Genomic DNA, 11,071 nt, shown 5'->3' on the forward strand with positions numbered 1-11,071 from the left:
AGGTCTCAGATGTTGCATGACCAAATTCATAGCTTTTGAATTGGTGGGGGCTAGTAATCTACAAAAATATATTTGAAATATTTATCCCATAGTCAAAACCATGTGAGGCAAAACACAGAGGTGGATGCTGAATTGAAACATTCCCTAGTAGAGGGAGAAGACTCTGAAAGTAAACAAACATAGCAAATCTGAGAATTCTGGAACTGATAAGATCCCCCAGCCTCCATGACTTGCAGAAGCTATAAACAGTAACTAAGAGAAGAAACTCGCCAACTAGCTCAGTTCCTAGAAAAGATTCAAGGAGCTCAAAGATTGCAGCCTCCCAAGATGCAATGGATTTGGGGTAATGCAAATGCCTTTGAACTGTCCCTACCCCTCTCTCTCTCTCTCAGTAACTCCTCACCCATACTTCTGTAAGCAACACCAATAAACTCAATGGTTCACCAAATTGTACTTTGGTTGGTCATTTGGTCTGTCTGGGGTCAGCAGATATCTGTTCACCTCTCCCCCAGAAAAAAAAATTCACAGGATAGCAATCTATGGCTAATTAAGTGATTAAAGACAGCCCAGGGTAATTTAGCTATGGGCTGGTAGCATTTCCACTCTACACAAACACAAAGTTCTAATCAGCTAATTAGCCATGCCGAATTCTCCCTGCAAACTCCTGCCTTGCCCGGTAAGAAGCATGAGCACCATCCTTCCCTCACTAGCACAGATTCTAAAGTTGAGTTTCCCACACGGGGGATGCTGTAGGCATTGGCAGAGTCAACATGCAAAAGATAAGCCTTACCTTGAGAAAACTACCTTTGATCAGGTGTCTCCCCTCCAAGCGAAGAATAACACCTTATAGAACCTTGCATGCCTTTTTTTTCCCAAATCTGGGAATTTCAGTTCATACACCACATTTTCTTTTTCTACTCATTCATTTTCAACTGGTAATTTTTAATATTTTTTAATTATTTTTTTTACTGAGTATTACTGATACCTTTATAGAAAACACCATTCTAAAACATCAACTCAGAAATCATTCTAAGAGGTCTTCTGATGGTTTCTGTATCACTACTGGTTGGATTTCTTTATCGTCTTGACTGTGGTGGAGTCTCCTCTTCATCTATGTATTGATAATTTAAGGACTGAATAGAAATTACATGTAGCTTACTTTGAAAATATCTAAAACCTCAATATAAGCCTATGATCCTCTCAAGCTGTGTACACTTTTAAAGTACACAAAGGCATAGAAGCAAATTTCACTTGGACCTATTCTCTCTTCAAGACAGGCACTCTATAATTTCTGTGCATTTGCCTGGGACACCTCTCATAAATGAGCAGTGTTTTCTCTCATCATCTCTACCATCCTCGTCTTGAACCAATGAGTTTACATAGTATCACTGTTTGAACAAGACAAGGAGCATCTCTGGTAAGAAATTCTTAGCTTATACTGGAGTTTTTTCAAATGCTGTAGGAAATCCTTCAGCCAGTAGCCTTTAAGTTACCTGCCCATTTGGGCATGGCCTTTTATACTATAAATGCCTATGTAAAGTGCACACTTGCTTTCTCTTCTAGTTGCTGGATTCGATTGCTGTTCCCCGTTCAAGCAGAGGACTGTGATCTGTGAGTCTACCCCTAAATAAATAACCCTTCATTATACATAATTTTGAGCTAGTGTGGGATTTCTTTTTAGCATCTGTCTTCACGCAAACATAAACATTTTATTTCTCATTCTTACATTTTTAAATTTTTACTAATACTCATTTTTAAATATTACTTTCTAGTCTTTAATGGCAAATTCTTACCCATGGTTGGAATCCCTTCTACATAAATCCATTTATGGGAAGAGTTTGTTGTGTCTGCTGTATAATTAAAATAACTTTTTATTTAAATTTACCTCCCAAGAATTGAGTTGAGTGGTATTAAAGAAGGCGTTACATTTGTGAAGATCAACTTCAATACACAACGCATCATCTAAATTTTAAATCTCATTTAACACATGAACTATATAATCACATATCATGGAGAAAATGCCTCTGAAACCAGACATGTATAATCAAATGTTATTCTCAATTGTGACTCTTAGCTAGAGGAACCAACTCATGCTGAAATAAAACAGATGTGTTCCTACAGTGTGTGCATGCTCTTCCAGAGCTCATTTTATGGCTCATAGGATAAAATACAGTTCGCTGTTCTGTGAAGTTAAAATAATTCTTGAAGACATTCATTATGCTTTCAAGATGACTGAAAATTCATCTTAACACATGCAAGAAAGACTAGAGAAAACATGAGAAACCCTATATTGCCTATTTTCCATATTTTTTCAGAGAGATTTAAACTAAATTTAATTTGCTCTTTTTTCATCTTTCTTGTATTTTATTCTTTTTAGAGAAGACTTGACCTTAGTGAAAAGTCACTGGGCTTGGCAATGTAGCACTTCCTATTTTACTTGACGAAGTATATCAGAACTTGAAAAGGCTTCTAATAATACCTCAGTGCCTATATAATACTGTTGTCTCATCAAGAGCTGTAGAATATAATTAGTTAATCCCTTTTCTTAATTTAGTTGTTAGTTTGATGTAGAGAAATCAGGAACAGAGGGGGAAATGGAGAGAAATAATAAAATTCCATTACAAGCTTAAAATTTATTATTTTAGTCACTTTTCTTGGACATCCTTATTTGTAAACTTTTACTGAGGGGATTGGAAGACATATAATCAACATTTATGTATATGTATCAAGAATTACATTTTCTTCACCCATGGGCTAGAAGCATCTCAGATTTAAAGAAGTCTATAAACATCACTAGATTCCCCAGAAAATACCACATGTCTGACACATTATAAGCAATAATCTTCTCATGGAATTAATGAATAAATTTTGAGTTTCATTTTTTTTAGTCTCTTATCTTCCTTAACACTCATTTCCAGGTAAGTCAAACAGTTTCCTAGCCTCGGTGGAAGAGAAAATTAGGTCATAGCTCACCAAGAAAACTGACAGTCACTAAACCATTCAAGTGTAGAGAAGACTTTCCTATTGGCCTTTTAGACATTATCAAACCCATATAGCAAAATAACCCATGTAGCAAAAACCTGGAGACAAAATCTTTTGTTTTACTCTGGCTAACTCTCAATATGCTTGTATGTTATGCTGATTCCAATATACTTTGGGTAGGATAGTAGAAAATAACATGATATACAAAGTGGATGGGAGGCAAAGTCCTTCATCTTTCTGCCAGCTGTGCCTGCAGCAATCTGTACCATACACTTCTGAAGAAGCCTTTATAGCATCCCTCATGCTGCACCTCTTGGTTCAAGAAACCTAACCTGGATAATGAGGAAAGTACAGACACAGGGACACGCATACAGAAAAGCTGGGGATCACACATGCTGTGCATATCTGATGGAGCCTGACTTACTATATCACAACCTTGAACCTCAGGGCATTTACTGTGTACAGCCCAGAGGAAAGAAGTTATACAGTCTCCATAGAAAGTGTCTATAGTGGAGTAGTCTCTGACTTTAAGAATCTTAGAAGAGGAAGCTGCATCTGCAAGTTTTTGCACACACAGCCAACATTTGCACTCAGTCCAGAAGAAAGCTTTGGTATGCCTCTGAGCCTTACTCTATGGTTGGGAAGCTTTTGCTATGCTCATGGATCTGTGGCACTGGGTCCTTGACATGGTTGTGCCAATGTCAAATGATGCACCTAGGACTTTATCTCCTTTTTACACATTCATCTAGGGTTTTCTCCGCTCCCTATACTAATATTCTCCTGAAACCTTGTAACTAGTATCCAGGTGCATTTGAGGAATAAAAGAATAAAACTTGTGGGAGGAAAATGTGGATGGTTTTATGTAAATGAGTATTTTTAATCATATTATCTACTTTGTTTTCTTATTGTCTATTTTAATAAGATGGTGTTCGGAATAACCTTTTCTACACTGTGAAGATGTGTCTTTGCAAAGGCAATTTCTGATTGGTATAATAAAGAGCTGAATGACCAACAGCTATGCAGGAAGAGGTTAGTCGGGACTTCTGGGCAGAGAGAGAAAAAAATGGATAAATCTAGGCATGGGAGAGTCACCAGCCAGATATAGAGGAAACAGGAGGAGGTGAAAGATTAAAGAGAGGTAACACCACATGATAGTACATAGAGTAATATAAATGACTTAATTTAAGCTTAAGAGCTAGTTAAAAACAAACTTAAGCTTTAGGCCAAGTTTCATAATTAATAAGAAATCTCAACATTATTTTTGGGGAGTTGGCTGTCAGGACAAAAAAAAAAAGACTCATTACAAGATGATATACTAACAATATTAGCAAAAAGTTCTAGAAATAAAAATGGATAGCTATTTTTGTGAGCATTCATTACTTGATAGAAATTGTACTGACATATGAGGTACAGTGGAAATTTTAATATATGCATATATTTTATAATTATCAAGCCAAAATAACTAGTGATATTATACCAAAATTATGCATTGTCTAATTGAACATTCAAAATACATAAACTATACAATTTGCAGAGTTAGTCATCCCACTAATAAGTAGAACAAACTAGTTTTGTCTAGAACAAAAGCTATCCCTTCTCTATGACTGTAACTTGGTATCAGTCAATCAGCATCCTCTCATGGTTACTGCCACCCTATGACCAATATCTCACTTATGAGATCACATTTTTAGATTCAATATGTAAGTGAGTTCCTGATATATTTTATACCTGGCATATTTCATTTAGCATAAAGTATTCTTTTTTGTCGATTTTGTTGGAAATCAAAGGATTTTCATCTCCTCATGACTGAACCATGTTCTGTTTGTAGCTAGTATGAGCATTTATTGCTACATTATTGGAACACAAAGTAATGTGTAGGCATGTATGAATTTAAGGTTAGCAAGAAATAGATATTTTATATTAAAGTGCTTTAAATAGGAGCAAATCAAACATTCACTCACGCATTATTGAGGAATTGGTGTATGTATATTTTTTATTATTGTGATAAATCACCATGACATCATGACCATATATGTAACATATGGAAGAGTTTTTTTTTTTGACTTATTATTCCAAAGGGAAAGAGTTCATCACTTCAAGGAAGCATAGCTGCAGAAGTAGTAAGATGAAAGATTGTATTCTAAACTCAAAGATGAAGCAGAGTTGGGTGAAGTGGAGCTAGGGTAAGGCTATAAACTAGTATTTTTCAACCTGTATGTCGTGAGCCCTTTGGCATCCTTTGGTGAACTTCTGTCTCCAAAAATATTTACATTATGATTCATAACTCTAACAAAATTACAGTTGTGAAGTAGTAGCAAAAATAATCTTATAGTTGGAGTTACCACAACATGAGGACTCTTACTAAAGAATCACAACATTAGGAAGGTTGAGAACCACAGGTATAAACTCTCAAAGTCTCCTCAGAGTGGCATCCTTCCTCTGTAAGCCACAAATAATGAATGAGCTCTTTGGAGATATGTGACGCATCACGGCATATGGGTGGTGATGCATTCCAATTTTTTTTCCAAATTCATGAAATTATGCAAATTAGCCTATACTTGCTAGATTTTAATATGCAAATCATGCCTCAATCAAATGATTTTTAAAGAACACTGGGGAACTTCAGTAGCATTAGTAATGACATATGTAAATGAGGTGAATCATGACCTGAAATGCTTCTGCTGTGTTTAGTCAGGAAGGCACTCAGAGCCTGCAGGAACCCACTGTGAACATTGCTCTTACTGATGAAATGCTTAGAATGTTCTCTTTAAGAGAGAGAAATTATGGGAGTATCCATAGCTAGTATTCCTATTTAATATTTATAACTTGTTTTAAAATATACAGTGAGTCAATACAAAGAAACAATCCTATATGCAATGGAAATAAATGTTAACTACTGGCATATGATACATTAAAAATAAAAGAATAAAGATAAATTTTTAGAACTAAGCATCTAGATTTTAGCATATTTTCTGAATATCTAAGAATGGTTTTATTATTGCTCATGTTCAATGTTTGCTTTCCCATTTTGATTTATAGGGCAGATTTCTTTACCCTTAGCTTTACTCTCTGAAGGTATGGGCAAAGATCACACAACAGACGCCAATGAGAGGACCTACTTGGAGCAACACCTGTGGATGCAACTAAAGCCTACTTCCATCCTCCACTGTCAGTCCTGTGAAGTAGCCCATAGAGGCTACTGCTATACCTATACAATCCAGCTTAGTTCATGTCAGCACACTCAGTCAGTGGTTGAGCTAGACTTCTTAATTAACATACTTCAACACACCCAGTCAGGGGCAGATGGCAGATACCCAGCTATTGATCAGGCAGATAAACTTTTTTTTTTTCTGTTAATATGGCTTACTTGAGGTATTTTGAGTTTACCTGGTAAGAACAACAATCTACTTTGATTATCTTACCTCAGGACTAAGTTACTTCTGCTGTGTATCATAGTAGGGTTTGCAGAAGCTTCTCTTGTCTGAGATGTGGTAACCCACAGCACTAAAAATATCATGATTTTTCCCGAGATGAGGAATTCCCAGATACATACCTGTTTTCTTTTAGAGAGATACTGTCATTTATGAGGAATTGAAGAGATTTTATGGTATGGGATAAGTAATCACTCTAAAGGATAATCTGCTTTCTGCAGGCAGTATCTGCCAGAATGTTTGCAACATTTGGTGGACCTCTTTAAACTTGGAAAGCAATACAACCTACATTTGGATGTGATGGCCTTACTTAACATAGAAGTTAACACATTTCAAGTTGGCCCCAGAACAGGGGATGGCTTTGCAAAACATATAAACTGTGAAGTGATTAGTTTTCACAGCTAGGTTTTGCAGTCTGGTAGAAGTAATCAAGATGCCTGTGGCAAGTGAAGGTTCTTTCTCATAAAACCTCTGCTGCAGAATTGGTAAAAATCTCAAAGGTTTCACAAGGGAGCTATTTTCTTTTATATGAATAAGTACTGTCTTCAGGGAAGTTGTTTTTTTTTTGTTTTTTTTTTTTTTGTTTTTTTTTGCTACTAAACTCGTGTAGACATTGAAAACATGGCAAAAGATCACCATGTGTCTATATACTATATAAATTGAACTCCTTACACTAAAGTGAGGATTAGTGAGTCCAAGATGCCATGAAAACAAATACAATCACATTTCTGAGTTTATTAATGAGGGGAAATGACACATATAATAGTATATTTTATTGGTCAAAAGGGAAATATGTCATTTAAGCATGTATTAATATTCTTATAACATCTGTACTGATAGTATTGATGACTTTCCATGAACTCATAAACTACGGCTTCATAAGGAGCCCCATATGATTATAGGATTTAAAAATATTTTCTCTAAATGAGTCTAAACATGACATGAGAGCTAGATAATGAGCCACCTACTGCAGGGTGAATGTGAAACTCCACGGCAAAGGAAAATCCATTTAGATAGAATTTAAATAAGTTAGCATATGTGCTTGTCTGTTTTAAACAGAAAAAGAAAGACACAATGTAGGGCTGTGAACTAGACAACTCCAAAATGTTCTTTTGTTGGTCTGGTGTGTGGGAAGAACTAAACAGGAAAAGAGGAATTTTGATACCCAGAAAGAGTAATATAAATGGAACACATCTTCAAGTAATTTTGTCATTGTGCAAATATCAAAGAAGATATGTACATGAAAACGAATGGAACAGACCCCCACACACCTTGGCTGTATGATCTAGTCTATTGCTCCTATGCTAGAGACCTAAACAGCATGTGAACTTGCTGAATACTTTGGGAAATTTAATATAAAATTGATGTAAATTTGTACATGTAGACATATCTAAACATACAAAAGGGACAACAATAGTATAGTATAAGTGATTTATAAACAGTGTGTCAGTGTATCTGCAGACCCAGTACCAAAAAGGAAGCTGATAAAGCTGGCAGTTACTCCATGTGGAGAAAAAAGGAAGTGAAGGTGAGGTTCCTGGGTATAACTGTTTATTTCTAAATTCTTTTAAATAATTTATACTTAAGCTGCACACAGAAGATATTTTGTTCATTAATAATGAATTAATCTTAGGTGATGCAGCTTTTACTTTGTAAACTTTTTAAAATATAATTTTAAACATTTTAGTCTTATAATAGCACTTAGCTTAAAAGAGTAACACAATAAACTACCTTCTTTTTATTTTATTCTATAACCTCTTCTGCTTTTTAATTGCTTTTGTTTTACATGTTTCAAATAGTTTATCAAAGTATGTTTCAAATGGTTTATTAGTATGTGAGGTACTTCTGTCTATGTGTTGTTTTTATTGGTTAATGAATAAAGAAACTGCTTTGGCCTATAGCAAAGCAGAACATAGCTAGACAAAAAACAAAACTAAGCTGAATGCTGGATGAAAGAAGGCAGAGTCAGTGAGACACCATGTAGCCACCAGGAACAGAAAAGCTGGAACTTTACATAATAAGCCACAGCCATGTGGAAAAAAAATCAGATTAATGGAGATAGGCTAGTTTAAGATATAAGAGTTAGCCAGAAATATGCTTAAGGTATTGGCCAAACAGTATTGCAAATAATATGGTTTTTGTGTGATTATTTTGGGGCTGATCAGTCAGGAACAAACAAGAGGCCTTCTACTACAAATTGGCACCAAAGCGGCCAACTAAAATCCACTTATAACCTGAGAGTGTTTGGGAAGGAATTGTAGACAAAAAAATTAAAACAGAATTAAGCACAGCCATGGCTCCTTTAAGAGAGGTTTTCCTGACCACATGGTTTTTGAAATGACAGTTTTCTGTGCTGTTCTGTGCTGTGCTGCTATGTGAACTCTGGCTGTTTCAGGAGGCCGAACGTTTAAATAGGGTTTGTGAACATGCTGTAAGTTACTTGCTGGCAACATGGGTCAACTGGTTATCAGAGCTGAGGTGGTGAGGATGACTCCCAGCCAGCAGTTTCAGAGACAATGAACAGAACTCCCTCCAACACTTTGGACTGGGTGGAGCCTAAAGGCAAAGCATCCTTAGTCATAGTAATATTGCTTAGCTTTTAAAGAAGCACTTCTTGTCTGTGTACAGATACACAATAAAGACAGACTCAGGCCAAAAAGACCTCTAAATGAGTCACAGTGTTGGATAAATGTATGTAGGCTGGGGAGAATATGTGTGTGTGTGTGTGTGTGTGTGTGTGTGTTATAAAAAGAAGTAATTTTAAAAAAATGGTAAAGTCTTTAAAGAAGCAGAGTACAGACAGTCAGAGATTAAAAGGAGTAAAGAAAAATAAGCTATGTAAAGAAGGAATATATACAAACTGTGTGGATTATGTATATGTTTACTTGAATTTTTTGACTGTGAAGGAGCTAAATAAACAACATATATACTTTAAAGGGATCTTGTCTTCAAAATTTGGGTCTAAGGATTGTTGCATTGGAAAAGAGGTGTTCTTTCATTTCCACAGAGGATGAGAACCCATGTAATCCTTCTATACTTATGTGGTTTGATGGACCAAGACACCCTGAAAGAGCTCTGTAAAACTCCCAAAAGAAAATATTTCACCCAATAAACAGCAAGAAATAGCTTGGAGAGAACTATGTCCAAATTGCCTAAATGATTTTTTATAACTGTTTCTTTACATTTAAAGGGAATATGATATAAAGATTTATATTGATATGGATCTTGGTTTATTGATACAAATTTAAAATCAATTTTGTGATATATTTATATTTCTGCTCTTGTTAAGGTATTGTGATTGTGTGGTTCATTTAAAAATATAATGTATAATTAAGAAATATAGATTAATAGATAATCATCTATAATAGTCAAGTTTTTAGTCATTTTAATTAGGTTTTCTTGTTAGAAAGATATATTTAAGTTAGGTGGGTATTCTTCACATTTCAAAGACCTTCAGAATATGTCATTTAAAATGTTTTAAGAAATTAGGACTTTTCATGATAGTGAGACACATCTGTTCCTGGCAGCACCAATTACTTCAAGAGGAAGATGGGCATCGAAGAGGCTCCTCATGGAGTTGGTTAGCCATTTGGGCAAGAAACTGCTCTTGTTCATACTGTTTGATGTTATGCTGTATAAACTGGACATGCAGGACCCACAGAGAAATGACTGCTGAACTTATCTAAAGGGAAGACAGTCCTTCAGGGTTCCTGCTTCATAAAAGAGTCTGCCAGACATTCTACATGACACAGAAGAAAGCAACTGATGGAATTTGCCATTAAAAGGAAGAACAGATCTTCAAATTTCCTGCTTTGTGGAAAAGTCTGCCAGATACTATGGTCCTGTAGGCTGAAGATAGATGTACCAACGATACAGAAGAACTTTGGGGGACTGGCTGGGTGCAAGATGTCATTGTCAGTTCTAGAGTTTTGGAAGTTGCTTACAATGCACTTCCTTTTTATTTAGGTAATATTATATCCTTCTGTGGTCTTTGAAAAGTTTGAAGAATGCCTATCCATCTGAAAAACATCTCTATACAGCAGCACCGATCTATTCCCAGAAAAATGTTAAGCACCCAAAGCACTCCACTTGGAGCTTGTTTTCTTCTTGGCAAAACTGGCCTTTGGGCAAGGAGCTACCCATGCATCAACCACTGACAAAATACATGATGTCCAGACATGACAAGCAGGATACAAGAAAAAAGGCTGTCCAATCCTGCCAAGACAGGTTTGTCAAATCCTGTAAAAACAGTTTTGAAAAATTTCTTGCCTCTGAAAATGGCCTGTCAGTTACTCTAGGCCTTAGCCAAAGTTGGTTGCTCCAACATTGCAAATGAGACTTTGGGTGATTGCCCAGGTAGCCAGTTGTCTCTGTCATTTGTTTCACATTTTGGAAGTTGCTTGATTGCACTTTCTGCTTACTCAAGTAATGTTATTTTCCTTGTGGAGTCTTTGATGGAGTTGAAGAATAGATAGTTATAGCTGTAGTTTTTGCTAGTTATTATAAAAGATAAAGTAAATATAAATATTGTAAGTGTAACTCTTGCTTGATACCTTTTTTGTATATGTGATTTTACTGTGTTAAGGTTAAAAACTTCATTTTTTATTTAAATAGAAAAGGGGAAGTATTGTAGGAGGTCCTTCTGTCTGTGTATTGCT

This window comes from Alexandromys fortis, unplaced genomic scaffold (assembly GCF_014885135.2).
Source record: "Alexandromys fortis isolate MF-2015 unplaced genomic scaffold, M_Fortis_MF-2015_v1.1 scaffold_164, whole genome shotgun sequence".
NCBI lineage: Eukaryota > Metazoa > Chordata > Mammalia > Rodentia > Cricetidae > Alexandromys > Alexandromys fortis.